We start from the raw sequence: 15,450 nt of genomic DNA, 5'->3' as shown, positions 1-15,450 counted from the left end.
TCTGGGGTAACCTATCCAGTACTTTGGCCACCTCATGTGAAGAGTTGACTCATTGGAAAAGACTCTGATGCTGGGAGGGATTGGGGGCAGGAGGAGAAGGGGATGACAGAGGATGAGATGGCTGGATGGCATCACCTACTCGATGGACATGAGTTTGAGAGGACTCCGGGAGTTGGTGATGGACAGGGAGGCCTGGTGTGCTGTAATTCATGGGGTCGCAAAGAATCGGACACAATTGAGCGACTAACCTGAACTGAACTGATATGAGAAAAGAATCTTGGAAAGAATGAATTACACATGTGTGTATAACTGAATCACTCTGGGTGCACCTGAAACTAACACAATACGTAAATAACTGTACTCCAATAAAATGGGTACTCCAGTGGGTCTTTGTTGCTGTGCCCGGGCTTTCTCTAGCTGTGGGCTACTCTGTTGCGGTGTGTGGGCTTCTCACTGTGGTGGTTTCTCTTGTGGAGCATGGGTTATAGGTGCATGGGCTTCAGTAATTGTGACCTGTAGGCATTAGAGGGCAGGATCGGTGGTTGCGGCTCACAGGGTTAGTTGTGGAATCTTCTAGGACCAAAGATCAAACCTGCGTCTCCTGCATGGACAGGTGGATTCTTATCCCCTATACCACCAGGGAAATCCTGCCCATTTTAAAATCAGGTTGTTTGGGGGTGTTTTTGCTGTTAAGTTTTATGAGTTCTTTATATAATTTTCATATTAGCCCCTTATCAGATACATGGTTTGCAAATATTTTATCTCAATCTGGTTGCTTTTTCTTTTTGTCAACCATGTCCTTTACTGTTAGAAATTTTTAACTTTGATGTGATCTCACTTGTATATATATACATTTTTTGCCTGTGCTTTTGTTGCCAAATCCAAGAAATCACTGCCAAATCTAATCTAGAATTTTTTCCTGTGTTTTTCTTTTAAGAGTTTTGCAGTTTTAGGTCTTACAGTTAGATGTTTAATCCATTTTGAATTAGTTTTTCTATCAATATATGGCACAAGGTAAGGGTCTAACTTCATTCTTTTTCATGAGGATATTCAGTTTTCCCAACACCGTTTATTGAAGAGACTCTCCTTTCCCCACTGTGTGGTTTTGACACCCTTTTTGAAGATGTTTTGTCCATACATGCAAGAGTTTATCTCTGGGCTCTTTATTTTGTTCCATTGGTCTACATGTCTCTCTTTATGACAGTACCATACCATTTTGATTACTGTTGCTTTTTAGTATAGGAAGCGTGAGGTCTCCAACTTTGTTCTTTTTCTGGATTGTTTTGACTTTTGGGTATCCCCTGAGATTCCATATGAATTTTAGGGTATTTTTTTCTCTGTTAAAAGTGTCACTGGGATTTTTGGTATGGGTATTGTAACAATATTGAGTCTTCTAATCCAGGAGAGAGTGTTCAGCTTTTTAGTCTAATCTTTCATATGTGGCTTGATGGGTGGTGGTGTGGGTCACTGGTCCTGCAGCATGGGTGCCTGTGATGACGTGTTTTTGCTCAAAAGGAATCTTGAGGGGCAGTGTGCGATGAATCTGTATTCATAGAGCTGCCTGCAGCCTCCAGATGGTTGAAGAATGGGGCAGAGGGTGTGGGGACAGTATGTGGAGTGGCAGGAAATAACCCTGATAGTAGATGCCTGCCTCCCTACAGCATGGCTTAGCCTCCCTGCTTGAAGATATTCCTACATTCCAGGAGCTGGTGAAGAGCAAGGATGTGTTGCTATCTGTCTGGGTCACCTCCTCTTCCTACTGCCCAGTGGTGTCCCCAGCACAGAGCAGAGTGCCTGGGATGTGGTAGGTGCCTGGTTACACAGATGGCCTGAGAGAGGGTAGCATAGCACCCGGTCAGCAAGTGATGGTCACGCCTCTCCCTCACCCTCCTCTGGAGGCCAACCTCTGAGGGAAAAAAGGCCTTACTGGAGAGAGGCAGGGGCGTGAAGTGCAGAGCCCCTGTGCTCATTTTTCTGCAGAACCCAGAGGCCTGGCCTGGGCTGGCCAAGGGCAGAGGAAATAGTCACTAAGTGGATATGAGACTAAAGCTTTTAATAGGATTGGACATCTGCTTGAGATGTCCTGCAGGGACAGAGTCTGACTGAAGACAAGGATGGAGAAAAATAAAGCCTTTTTATGCTTTACCAGGGCTTCACTGGTGGATCAGATGGTAAAGAATCTGCCTGCAATGTGGGAGACTTAGGTTCAATCTCTGGATTAGGAAGATCCCCTGGAGAAGGGAATGGCTACCCACTCCAGTATTCTTGCCTGGAGAATTCCATGGACAGAGGAACCTGTTAGGTTACAGTTCCCAGGGATGCAAAGAGCTGGACATGATTGAGCACATCTTCCTCTTTAACATAATTTTTGCATGTGCTTTATAATGTCTATAATTTATTAATTCTCTAGTCCATATACAAAAAAGTAAGTAGTATGTGGAGGACTGTCCCTAATGATGTAAGCCTGGCTCTGCCTCCTGGAGAAAGGTAGGGAGTGCAGGGCCCCACCCTCTGGGAGAGAAGCACTTTCAAGGGAGGTGCAGGTGAGCATCTGGGATGCTGCAGAGGAGAGCTTCCCACCTGAGCCCCAGGTGCTGGGAGGCTCTGGTGGCAGAAATGTTGGCTTCCTCTAACCTTGGAGGAGGGGGCAAATCACCTCCAGGTGAAAACAGCTTTCCCTTTGATCTCTATGTGCCTTGAGATGTGAAAAGTGATGCACTGTCCAGAGACTTGAGGGTCTAGATGTGTGCATGGGTTGGGTTTACTTACAAGTCCTGAGACCTTGATAGGAACCATTTCCATGCATCAAGGGTGGAGGTGAGGAGAACTTCCATAGCACTGGGTGAGTGAGGCAGAGTCTTCACCACTCTGGAGGGGGGCGGTGGATATGGACTGATCTGGGGGTGACAGAGGACAGCCAGGTAGAAGCCTCCCAAAGTGTCCTTGCCCAGGATGGAAAGTGAGCAGACAGCAGAAAAACTGGGCATGTTTTGGAAATTACATCAGAGAAAGCAGAGATAACCAGAAGATTAGATCATGAAGCTAAGAAGCTTCAAGTGGGCTTGAAGAAGGCTTGAGGTGAAGTGACAGGTGGATGGCTACTGAAGCACATAAAGTTTGTTCCCTGTGGGGAGGCTGGCAGTGGCTGAGATGTCATGCCTTGTATTGAGCTTTGAGTTTTCCTCCTTTATCAGTGTCCAAGAGAAATGCTGATGGCCCATTAGACCTGGACTGGAAAGACGAGCCACCATCCCCACCAACTCATCTTGTCTTCTTTTCTCTGTATACAAAGAGCTCTGGGTTCAGGAAAAGAAAGGAACTTTGTCTTATTTTGACTTCTTGCTAAGAAGGTCCAGTATGGCTACCATTTTGAGCTATGAACTTTCTTGTGGCTTCACTGACTCTTTAGAAGAAGGTGTTCTGTTACTGGTGTGGAAACTGAGGCTGGAGAAGTCAACATCTGCTCCTTGATGGTGAACCCCAGTCGGCTGAATTCCAAAGCTCCTCCCCGTACTTCTCAGTTTATGAGCATTTCCAAAGCATGGTGCCCAAGCCACTGTAGAAGACTATGGGAGAATTTTTTTTTCATTTATTAGTAATAGTTTTATGGTTTTCCATTTAGGGTAGGCATTTTTGGACAGGTGAAAGTATTTAATTAAAAGGGAGTTGAGGACTTCCCTGGTCATCCAGTGGTTAAGAATCTTCCCTGGTCTGGGAAGATTTCTCATGTTGTGGGGCAACTAAGCCTATGTGCCTCGACTACTGAGCCCCTGCTCTAGACCCCATGTGCCACAACTACAAAAGCCCATGTGCCCTAGAGCCTGTGCGCTGCAAGAAGAGAAGCCACCATAATGAGAAGCCTGTGCACTGCATCAAGAGAGGAGCCCTCACTTATTGCAACTAGAGAAAGCCTGTGCATAGCAATGAATACCCAGTACAACCAAAACATTTTTACTTATTTTTAAATTAATTAATTTATTTTAATTGGAAGCCAATTACTTTACAATATTGTAGTTGTTTTTGCCATGCACTGACATGAATCAGCCATGGTTGGTCATGTGTTCCCCGTCCTGAATGCCCCTCCCACCTCCCTCCCCATCCCATCCCTCAGGGTTATCCCAATGCACCAGCCCTGAGCACCCTATCTCATGTATTGAACCTGGACTGGTGATCTATTTCACATATGATAATATACATGTTTCAATGCTATTCTCTCAAATCATCCCACCCTCGCCTTCTCCCACAGAGTCCAAAAGACTGTTCTATACATCTGTGCCTCTTTTGCTGTCTCGCATATAAGGTCATTGTTACCATCTTTCTAAATTCCATATATATGCGTTAGTATACTGTATTGGTGTTTTTCTTTCTGACTTACTTCATTCTGTATAATAGGCTCCAGTTTCATCCACCTCATTAGAACTGATTCAAATGTATTCTTTTTAATGGCTGAATAATACTCCATTGTGTATATGTACCACAGCTTTCTTAGCCATTCATCTGCTGATGGACATCTAGGTTGCTTCCATGTCCTGGCTATTATAAACAGTGTTGCGATGAACATTGGGGTACACTTGTCTCTTTCAATTCTGGTTTCCTCAGTGTGTATGCCCAGCAGTGGGGTTGCTGGGTCATATGGCAGTTCTATTTCCAGTTTTTTAAGGAATCTCCACACTGTTCTCCATAGTGGCTGTACTAGTTTGCATTCCCACCAACAGTGTAAGAGGGTTCCCTTTTCTCCACACCCTCTCCAGCATTTATTGTTTGTAGACTTTTTGATAGCAGCCATTCTGACTGGCATGAGATGGCACCTCACTGTGGTTAACCAAAGAATTTTTAAAAGGGAGTTGTTATAAACATTAAGTGAATGTTAGTACAAGTGCTATAAGGACATGCAAATATCAGGATACTTCTAGAAGAATCTTGCCCTGCTCTCCTGTCACCTTTCCTTTCCAGGACAATTGGCCTGGGGTTAGCCTGCCCCCATCATTTCAGAATTTATCCTCCAGTCACTGGATTTCCTTGTTCTTCTCTCAGCGAAGGGAGCTGCCATCACCTGGGAGTTGGGAATGGACACCTGGTCCATTCATGGAGGACATCTCCTAGCTACCCAGATCTGTTCTCTGACAGCCCAACTAGGTCAGATGTTCACTTCCCCCATGACAAAGATGACCTCAGAGATGGGAGGCTTTTCCCCTGCCCCTCATCCCCATCCTTGGTCTGGGCTCTGAAAACACTGCAGAGAGATGATCCTGGGCTGTGGGAGATGGTTACAGTTCCTGGACCAGACCTCACAGGGCTGAGGTTATGCAAAGTTGCCTTATCACAGCAGGAAATGAAACTGGTGGAGCAAGGACCATACCTATCTAAGATCATCACTCTAAAACAAGTTCTTTCATTTCCCCCATCTTATCTGCTTTTGTTCACATGCATGTCTTTAAAGAGTTTTAATTCATTACATACCATTTTGTATTCTGTTTATCCCCCAGCCCCAAGCCGACCATGTGCGTGTGTGCTAAGTCACTTCAGTTGTGTGTGACTCTTTGCAACCCCTTGGACTGTAGCCTTCCAGGGTCCTATGTCCATGGGATTCTCCAGGCAGGAATACTGGAGTGAGTTGCTCTGCCCTCCTCCAGGGGATCTTCCCAACCCTGGGATTGAATCTGTGTCTATCATCGTCTCCTGCATTGGCAAGCAGGTTCTTTACCACTAGTGCCACCTGGGAAGCCCCAGAGCGGACCTCACCCCAGCCCTTCACCATGCTGCTCTGTCATTTTGGGGATGACCATTGTGATCTTGTACAGGGCTTCCTCCAGCGAGTCTTCAATCATGGACTAAATCTCCCTGGATAACAACACTAAGATGGCTCCAATGTTTCGTAATTATATAAAAGATTGCAAGGAACTGCTTTAACAAATGTTGCTTTTTAAATATTTTCAACCATTTTTTAGGATAATTATTTGTGGCCCCTTTTATTACTTCATCTTCAGCCCCTCTTGATTTTCCTTGCCTCTTTTCTGGAAATTTCCACCCCTTTCCTCCTCCCCAACAGCCCTCTCTCTTCTTCCTGCCTGTCCTGTCTCCTGCTCCCCTATCCACATGGCTCGATGAAAAAAAAACAAAACAAAACTGGATATGGAGTCAGAAGAGATGAATTCAAGGTAGGATTTGTCACTTTTCGGTTGTGTAACCCCCAGGCAAGTCACTTGATCTTCCTAGCTCTTGTTTTATTTCTATCTTTAAACATAAGAAAAACAGAGGCTGAGCACAGAGAAATTCTAGGGCAGTGAAAATATTCTGTCTTTACTCTGATGGTGGTAACAGGCATTATCTGTTTGTCCAAACCCATAAGATGTACAATATCAAGACTGCATCTTCATGTAAACCATGGACTTTGGATGATAATGATGTGTTTGGATGATAAGCGTAGGTTCGTCATTGGTAAGAAGCACACAACTCTGGTGGAGGATGTTGCTAATGGGGGAAGCTGTGTACATGTGGGGCAGGGGCACTTGAGAAACCTCTGTACCTTTCTCTCAATTTTACTGGGAACCTAAAACTGCTCTAAAAATTAAAGTCTTTAAAAAAATGTAAGAAAAGAGCTTCCCTGGTAGCTCAGTAGTAAAGAATCCACCTGCCAACATGGGTTTGATCCCTGTCACAGGAAGATCCCACATGCTACAGAGCAACTAAGCCCCTGCACCACAACTCTTGGGCCTGCATTCTAGAGCCTGTGCTCTGCAACAAGAGAAGCCACCACAGGGAGAAGCCTGTGCACTGCAACTGGAGAGTAGCCCCCACTCACTGCAACTAGAGAAAAGCCTGCACAGCTTCCAAGATCCAGAGCAGCCAAAATGAGCAAGGAGATCAAACTAGTCAATCCTAAAGGAAGTCAACCCTAAAGGACTGATCTTGAAGCTGAAGTGCCAGTACTTTGGCCACCTGATTCGAAGAACTGACTCATTAGAAAAGACCCTGATGCTAGGAAAGATTGAAGGCGGGAGGAGAAGAGATGACAGAAGACAAGATGATTGGATGGCATCACCGATTCAACGGACATGAGTTTGAGCAAGCTCTGGAGATGGTGAAGGACATGGAAGCCTGTTGTGCTGCAGTCCATGGGGTCGCAAAGAATCAGACATTACTGAGCATCTAAACAACAACAGCAAAATAAATAAAATTATTAAAAAATGTGTAAGATGGCCCTCTGATCCCAGTCAGTGGATCTCAGCAGTCATGGCCAACCACATCGTGCTCTACACTGGCACAAAGATGTCCATCTTGGGGCTGGGCACCTGGAAGTCCCTTCCAGGCAAAGTGATGGAGGCTGTGAAGGTGGCGATTGACCTTGGGTACCATCACATTGACTGTGTCCATGTGTACCAGAACGAGAACAGAGTGGGGCTGGCCCTCCAGGTGAAGCTCCAGGATAAGGTCATGAAGTGTGAGGACTTTTTCATCGTCAGCAAGCTGTGGTGCATATTTCACAACAAGGACCTGGTGAAAGATGCCTGCCAGAAGCTGAAGCTGGACTACCTGGACCTCTACCTCATCCACTGGCCCATGGGCTTCAAGCCTGGGAAAGACTCTTCCCATTGGATGAGGACTGCAACATGATTCCCAGTGAGAAAGATTTCCTGGATACCTGGACAGCCATGGAAGAGCTGGTGGACGAAGGGCTGGTGAAAGCTATTGGAGTCTCCAACTTTAACCATCTCCAAGTGGAGAAGATCTTAAACAAACCTGGCTTAAAATACAAGCTGGTGGTTAACCAGATCAAGTGCCACCCATACCTCACTCGGGAGAAGTTAATCCAGTATTGCAACACCAAAGGCATAGTGGTAACTGCCTACAGTCCCCTTGGCTTTCCCGTTAGGCCCTTGGTCCAAGCCCGAAGACCCTTCCATACTGGAGGATCCCAGGATCAAAGCCACTGCCCAGGTGCTGATCTGATTCCCCATGCAGAGGAACTTGATCGTGATCCCCAAGTTGGTGACACTTGAATGCATTGCTGAGAACTTCCAGATCTTTGACTTTGAACTGAACAAGGAGGATATGACCACCTTGCTCAGCTACAACAGGGACTGGAGGGCCTGTGTCTTGGTGAGCTGTGCCTCCCACAGGGATTATCCCTTTCACGAGGAGTCTTGAAGGAGTTTTGAAGCTGTGGGCGCCTGCCCTTGCCCAGGTGACCTGCTGTCTCCCACCTCACTCTTCTTATGTGTAGTGTAATTTGGCCCATGTCCCTCAATGGTGGGTCAGCGACTTCCATACAAATCAGCGAGGGCTCAGACAGCTTGGTGTTGGGTCCAAAGAGCAGAATCAGTAGATTAGAAGTCTCTATAGTTTTCCTTTGCCCTTCTTGTCCAGTTGGGGAACATGCATCCCCAAATACTAATTTAGAAAAGAATATTTGGGCTGCTTGTGCTGTGAAAGTATTGCACTCAATATGCCAGCAAATTTGGAAATCTCAGTAGTGGCCACAGAACTGGAAAAGGTCAGTTTTCATTCCAATCCCAAAGAAATGCAATGCCAAAGAATGCTCAAACTACCGCATAATTGCACTCATCTCACATGCTAACAAAGTAATTCTCAAAATTCTCCAAGCCAGGCTTCAGCAATTCGTGGACCGTGAAATTCCAGATGTTCAAGCTGGTTTTAGAAAAGACAGAGGAACCAGAGATCAAATTGCCAACATTCGCTGGATCATTGAAAAAGCAAGAGAGTTCCAGAAAAACATCTATTTCTGCTTTATTGACTATGCCAAAGCCTTTGACTATGTGGATCACAATAAACCGTGGAAAATTCTGAAAGAGATGGGAATACCAGACCCCCTGACCTGCCTCTTGAGAAATTTGTATGCAGGTCAAGAAGCTACAGTTAGAACTGGACATGGAACAACAGACTGGTTCCAAATAGGAAAAAGAGTACATCAAGGCTGTATATTGTCACCCTGCCTATTTAACTTACGTGCAGAGTACATCATGAGAAATTCTGGGGTGGATGAAGCACAAGTTGGAATCAAAATTGCCAGGAGAAATCTCAATAACCTCAGATATGCAGATGACACCACCCTTATGGCAGAAAGCGAAAAAGAACTAAAGAGCCTCTTGATGAAAGTGAAAGAGGAGAGTGAAAAAAATTTGGCTTAAAGCTCAATATTCAGAAAACTAAGATCATAGCATTTGGTCCCATCACTTCATGGCAAGTAGATGGAGAAACAGTGGAAACAGTGGCTGACTTTATTTTTGGGAGCTCCAAAATCACTGCAGATGGTGACTGCAGCCATGAAATTAAAAGATGCTTACTCCTTGGAAGGAAAGTTATGACCAACCTAGATAGCACATTAAAAAGCAGAGACATTACTTTGCCAACAAAGGTCCGTCTCGTCAAGGCTATGGTTTTTCCAGTGGTCATGTATGGATGTGAGAGTTGGGCTGTAAAGAAAGCTGAGTGCCGAAGAATTGATGCTTTTAAACTGTGGTGTTGGAGAAGACTCTTGAGAGTCCCTTGAACTGCAAGGAGATCCAGCCAGTTGGTCCTAAAGGAGATCAGTCCTGAGTGTTCATTGGAAGGACTGATGTTGATGTTGAAGCTGAAACTTCAATTTTTGATCACCTGTTGTGAAGAGATGACTCATGTGAAAAGACCCTGATGCTGCGAGGGATTGAAGGCAGGAGGAGAAGGGGACGACAGAGGATGAGACAGTTGGATGGCATCACTGACTCAATGGACATGAGTTTGAGTGAACTCCGGGAGTTGGTGATGGACAGGGTGGCCTGGTGTGCTGTGGTCCATGGGGTCACAAAGAGTCGGACACAACTGAGTGACTGAACTGAACTGAAATTGAATTTACAAAATCAGAATAGTGCCTCTAATAGCTGGGCCTTGATTGCTTGGAAATGTAATCCTTTCAGCTAGACTTTTCTTTGCCTCAAACAAAAAATGTGTTTATGAAAAATAATATTCAAGAAAAATAATATCATCCCCAAATATCTCCACAGCATTATTTCTATAAGTCAAAAAGTTTACTTTTAGAAATAAGCCAAAAACCCATTAATAGAAGACAACATAAATGAAGTGGTAAACATAAATAAAAAATATATGAATTGTTTCATATGCTGGCAGCTGTGCATTCACTAAAAACCGTAAGATGGAGCTGTGTGTACACAATATGGTGCAGGTGATTGTGAAGTAGGGCTTTCCAGATGGCACTAGTGGCAAAGAATTCACCTGCCAATGCAGGAGATGCAAGAGATGAGGATTCGATCCTTGGGTTGGGAAGATCCCCTAGAGGAGGAAATGGCAACCCACACCAGTATTTGTGTCCAGAAAGTCCCATGGGCAGAGAAGCCTGGCAGTCTGCAGTCCATGGGGCTGCAAAGAGTCAGACACGACTCAGCGACTGAGCACAAGCACAGCTGTGAATAGCCCATAAGTTGCCAAACCACATGCAAGGCAACATCTCCCTTTTAGTAATTATTGCTCCAAATATTAATGCACTGAGAAAGAATACACAATAACAGGATAAATTATTAATGATATAATCCTCTGGGGATTGAGAGTCGGGGGAGAAATGTTTAGGGGTACTTTTTACTTCATCCTCTTATTGAAATGTTTTTTAAACAAACACATATTGATTTTGTAATATAAATAATGTGCGGAAGGAAAAAAACTATTTGTTTGTCCTTTTCCCAGAGTGCTGACTATCCAGTGACACCCTTTATGAGAAAGCCCTCGATGCCACACAATCATGGGTGTGGTTATCAACTCTATTACGGTCATGGCTCCTTTCTCCTCTCCAGCTTCTGTTTCCCTTTCCAGTCTTTCTCTTCTTGTACATGGTATGGGACATAGATGACAGGGTAGAAGAGACAGATGAATCTTAGATTCAGTACAATTCTCTGTTCCCCTTGCCCCTGCTGCAAGTTCTGCCCAGAGAAGGACACAGTTGGACAATGCATAGACTGGTCCCTGGGGCTGCCCTCTCTATCTCCTGGGGCCACCTCTGCAGGTTCCTGGATGCTACCTGGTTGCCCTGGCTCCCAGCCTGCAGCGCCTGCACCCATAGCCCTCTGCTGGCTGGGATGCCCATGCCCAGAGCCCCTGGCTCCCTGCAGGTGCCATAAAAACCCCACCTCCCCAGAGCAGGGCAGGAGCAGCGCTGGATCGAAGCCCTCAGGATCTGTTATGTGGCGTTAGCTCAGAGCTGACAGATTGAGTCATATGGGCAAGCTAATTATATTTTTCTTTTCTTTTTTTTTTCCTGGGCATTTGTAAGTCTGTAGGAGCTTAATTTATGTATTAATTACACCTCAGAGCCAAATGAGGGGCTGGAGTGCCTCAGACAGCCTTTGCATTTTATTAGAAACACTGCATACACATTTGGCTTCATAGGGAAACAGCTACTAAAGCACCCTTTGGGGGCTTAGGGAGAACGGAACTCTCTGGGCAATGTAGGTGGGGGACTCAGTGGAGCATTTTTGGGCCAGTCTTCTATTCCAGTCTGTGGCTGACTTTGAACCATTTGATTAATCTTGCTCACCTCTGCTGCCCCTCCTCCACTGCAGGGAAACAGTCCCCTTGCCACACCCCCACAGCCCTGGCTCCTGCGGCTGCTGCGTGGGTTCCTCCTGATCGGGTGTGGGGTTGTTGTGTTGCACTAAGCTGCTGTATCCCTGTTGTGGTCCAGCAGGGAGGTCATCAACCTGTTTCTAGAGGCTGGGGCTTCTGTAAGGGAGTTACTCCCACAGGGTCCCCACCAGTGAGCCATATATATGAAATTGGGCTTGATTAGGCAGAGTGAGAGAGGGCTGGTTTTCTTATCTTGAATCTAGACTTGAGGAGAGTCTGATAGTCTTGGTGTGGTGGCTCAGCCATTTCCCAGGAGGCAGGGCCATGGCAATGGCCAAGAAGTTGGCAGGAAAGATATGGAAGTCAACCTAAGTGTCCATCAAGAGATGAATGGATAAAGAAAATGTGGTACACGTATACAATGGAATAGTACTCAGCCATAAAAAAGAATGAAATATTGCCATTTGCAGCAACATGGATGGATTTGAAGGGCATTATGCTAAGTGAAATGTCAGACAGATAAAGACAAAAGCTATATGATATCACTTACATGTGGAATCTAAAAAAAACATAAATTGGTGAATGTAACAAAAAAGAAGCAGACTCACGGATACAGAGAACAAATCAGTGGTTACTAGCGGGTAGTGGAGTGGTGATATAGGGATGAGGAATTAAGAGATATAAGCTGTTGGGTGCAAGATAGGCTACAAGGATATAATGTTGTAGTAACTGTTAAAAAAAAAAAAAGAAGTTTGTTAAAAAAAAAATAAAGAAGTTAGCAGGAAGAAAGCCATGTTTCTGTAGCAGGACCATCAGGGCTCTGAGCTCCTTAACTTCCCTTTATTGTCCTCCAGTTCTTTCCCAGTTCTTGCTGGAAGCTCCTAGAATAACTGTCCTGTGTTATGGGAGCAGGGTTTAGGAGAAGAACCTGAGTGTACTCTTTGGCCAGTTTTCACAGGGGAAGCAGCACCAAGGCCTCATGGTGGGGGGTTGCTGATATCAAAGTGATCATCAAGTGAAAGAATAGAAGTAAAATCTTTCCTGGCTGAGTCGCTGGCAGGGTCAACTTTGGAAATTGTATATGTGAAGAAAGCACTTAAAAAATTTTTTTTATTTTATTTAACTTTACAATATTGTATTGGTTTTGCCATATATCAAAATGAATCTGCCACAGGTATACATGTGTTCCTCATCCTGAACCCTCCTCCCTCCTCCCTCCACATACCATCCCTCTGGGTCGTCCCAGTGCACTAGCCCCAAGCATCCAGTATCGTGCACTTTTTAAAAGAACTCAAAGAAAGCCCCAAGGCTCTCTAGTACCTACAGGCTGATGGGCAGGTGTGGGCCCTGAACACTGAGTTAACTGGTCTAACTGGTGTGCCCTGCCACTGACCTGGTGGTGGGCCAGCCATCTGCACCCATCTTGTGCCCCTTCCTGTTGCTCTGGCTCTTTCATGAGTCAGCAGAGGGCAGGCCTACTCCATGCAGGACATGGAGGCTTGTCACACTAAGAGGTGACCTTCAGTAAGTTTGGAGGAGTTTTGGTCTTTGTGAATGCCTTATAAAGAGGAAGGGGTAGTTTGGGGCATACCCACCCACCCCAATGTGAACCCTCTGAGGGTAGGAATTGTTGCTTGCTTTGTTCACTGTATTCCAAGAATGCAGAAAAGTATCAGGCACAGAGCAGGTGGCCATTAAAAGAGCAGCTAGGTGGCGGTGTTAGGAAAGTTGGCTACAGCTGCTCTCAAATCATCTTATGGGCAATGGGGATAAATAGAATATTGATGAGTCTCAGATAGGCTCTGGCACCTGCCCAAAGTCACATATCTAATCAGAGGCCAGACCAGGCCAGGAATCATGGATAGGAGTGATTCTAATAATAATATTCACTCTCTAATCTGTTATCTTAGCTTGGGCTGCAATAACAAAATACCATTAACTGAGTGGTTATAAACAACAGAAGGTATTTTTTACATTTCTAGAGGCTGGAAAGTCCAAGATCATGGAACTGGTGTATCCAATGTTTGGTGAAAGCTCTTCTGGGTTGCATATGGCTAACTTCTTGTATCCTCACATGGCAGAGTGGAGACAGGAAGCAAGCTCTCCCATGACTCTTATAAGGGCACTAAGGCTACACCCTCATGACCTTACCTCACCCCAACCACTTTCCCAAGGCCCCACATCCTCACACCATTATATTGTGGGGTAGAGTTTGAACACATGAATTTTGGGTGGGAGGGGGGCAGAAACATTCAGTTCAAAAGGATCCATCTGTTATTCAGGCCCTGTGGTTACCACGTTCATTTTTGTAGCTTCTAGTCATGGTAAATAGATGGGGAAACAATGGAAACAGTGACAGACTTTATTTTCTTGGGCTCCAAAATCACTGCAGATGGTGACTGTAGCCATGAAATTAAAAGACACTTGCTCCTTGGAAGCAAAGCTATGACCAACCTAGACAGCATATTCAAAAGCAGAGACATTACTTTGCCAACAAACATCCGTCTAGTCAAGGCTATGGTTTATCCAGTGGATGGATGTGAGAGTTGGACCATAAAGAAGGCTGAGCTCAAAGAATTGATGCTTTTGAACTGTGGTGTTGGAGAAGACTCTTGAGAGTCCCTTGGACTGTAAGGAGAGCCAACCAGTCAATCCTAAAGGAAATCAATCCTGAATATTCATTGGAAGGACTGATGCTGAAGCTGAAGCTCCAATCCTTTGGCCACCTGATGCAAAGAACTGACTCACTGGAAGAGACCCTGATGCTGGGAAAGATTGAAGGCAGGAGGAGAAGGGGATGGCAGAGGACAAGACGGTTGGATGGCATCACCAACTCAGTGGACATGAGTTTGAGCAAGTTCCGGGAGTTGTTGTTGGACAGGGAAGCCTGGTGTGCTGCAGCCCATGGGGTCGCAAAGAGTCAGATACAACCGGGTGACTGAACAATGACTAGTCAGCTAAGCTAATAAGAAATCTGGTTTGCCTGATGCATAGGTGATGGTTAGACGTTTTGTGCCCCCAAGATGGCTCGATGCATGGAAATTCTTCTAGTGGGATTTCATCACCTTGGTGAAGTTTCTGGTTCTTGCATTTATCAGGGGAAGGCGGGGGAAGACTGTGGTGAAGAAATGACCACTCACAGGGAAGCTGACAGGCTGAGAGCTGGTGAGGGGCTCAGCTTTGTGGAATGGCCTCTGCAAGCTCACCCTGGGGAGGGGCTCAGAGGCTTGTGGGTTTCACTCCTGCTTACTCCACCTAGTGTGCCTGTTATCCACTGCCATATCAGCTAGTCTGTGCAGGAAGTGTGGAGGTTGCGAGCCTCTGCAGGAAGCAAAGGAGAGCCCTCACAGCGCAGGGTGTGTGAGCGCATAGTCCTCAGCCCTCCTCCCAAAGCCAGGTTGTGGCTTGTGCTGTAATCATCTCACAGTCAGGTGCCTGATCAGTCTCCACCTAGTGTCTGGGCTTCTCCACAAGGGTCTGGATGTAGCACCTCTCCCCCAAGGGCCCTCCACTTGCAGGCACCTGCTTCCTCCATCTCCTTTCTTAAGCCTCAGGCCAGGATGCCAGCCTTCTCAAGACAGGATGGATGGAGCCTGCATGATCTTTCCAGGGAGAGCACTGCCGGAGAGGTGGCCAGCATGTTTGACAGATAGCGCTCTGGATCCGGGCTGTCTGAACGCATTTGTCTCGTCCCCCTGAATCCAGCCAGCCTGGGAGAGAAGTCTAACCTTTCCTGACAGAATCAGTTCAGGCTTGTCCTCTGAGCAGGGCCCAGGGTGGGCAGGGGGCTGGCTGCGGCCAGCTGGGCTCTCTGACCAGAGCTGCCAGGGGCCTCCTGGCCAGGGGAGGATGCATGGGGAGCCCTGATGGGCCCAGTGG

The 15,450-nt window shown here is 46.0% G+C and overlaps 1 pseudogene; it reads left to right on the top strand.

The window, feature by feature from the left end:
- The first annotated feature begins 7,233 nt into the window (after positions 1-7,233).
- LOC102397943 lies at positions 7,234-8,179 on the top strand (annotated as a pseudogene).
- The last annotated feature ends 7,271 nt before the right edge of the window (positions 8,180-15,450 follow it).

The sequence above is a fragment of the Bubalus bubalis genome, chromosome 2, assembly GCF_019923935.1.
Source record: "Bubalus bubalis isolate 160015118507 breed Murrah chromosome 2, NDDB_SH_1, whole genome shotgun sequence".
NCBI classification, from domain to species: domain Eukaryota; kingdom Metazoa; phylum Chordata; class Mammalia; order Artiodactyla; family Bovidae; genus Bubalus; species Bubalus bubalis.
This window is presented reverse-complemented; position numbering and strand designations above follow the sequence as displayed.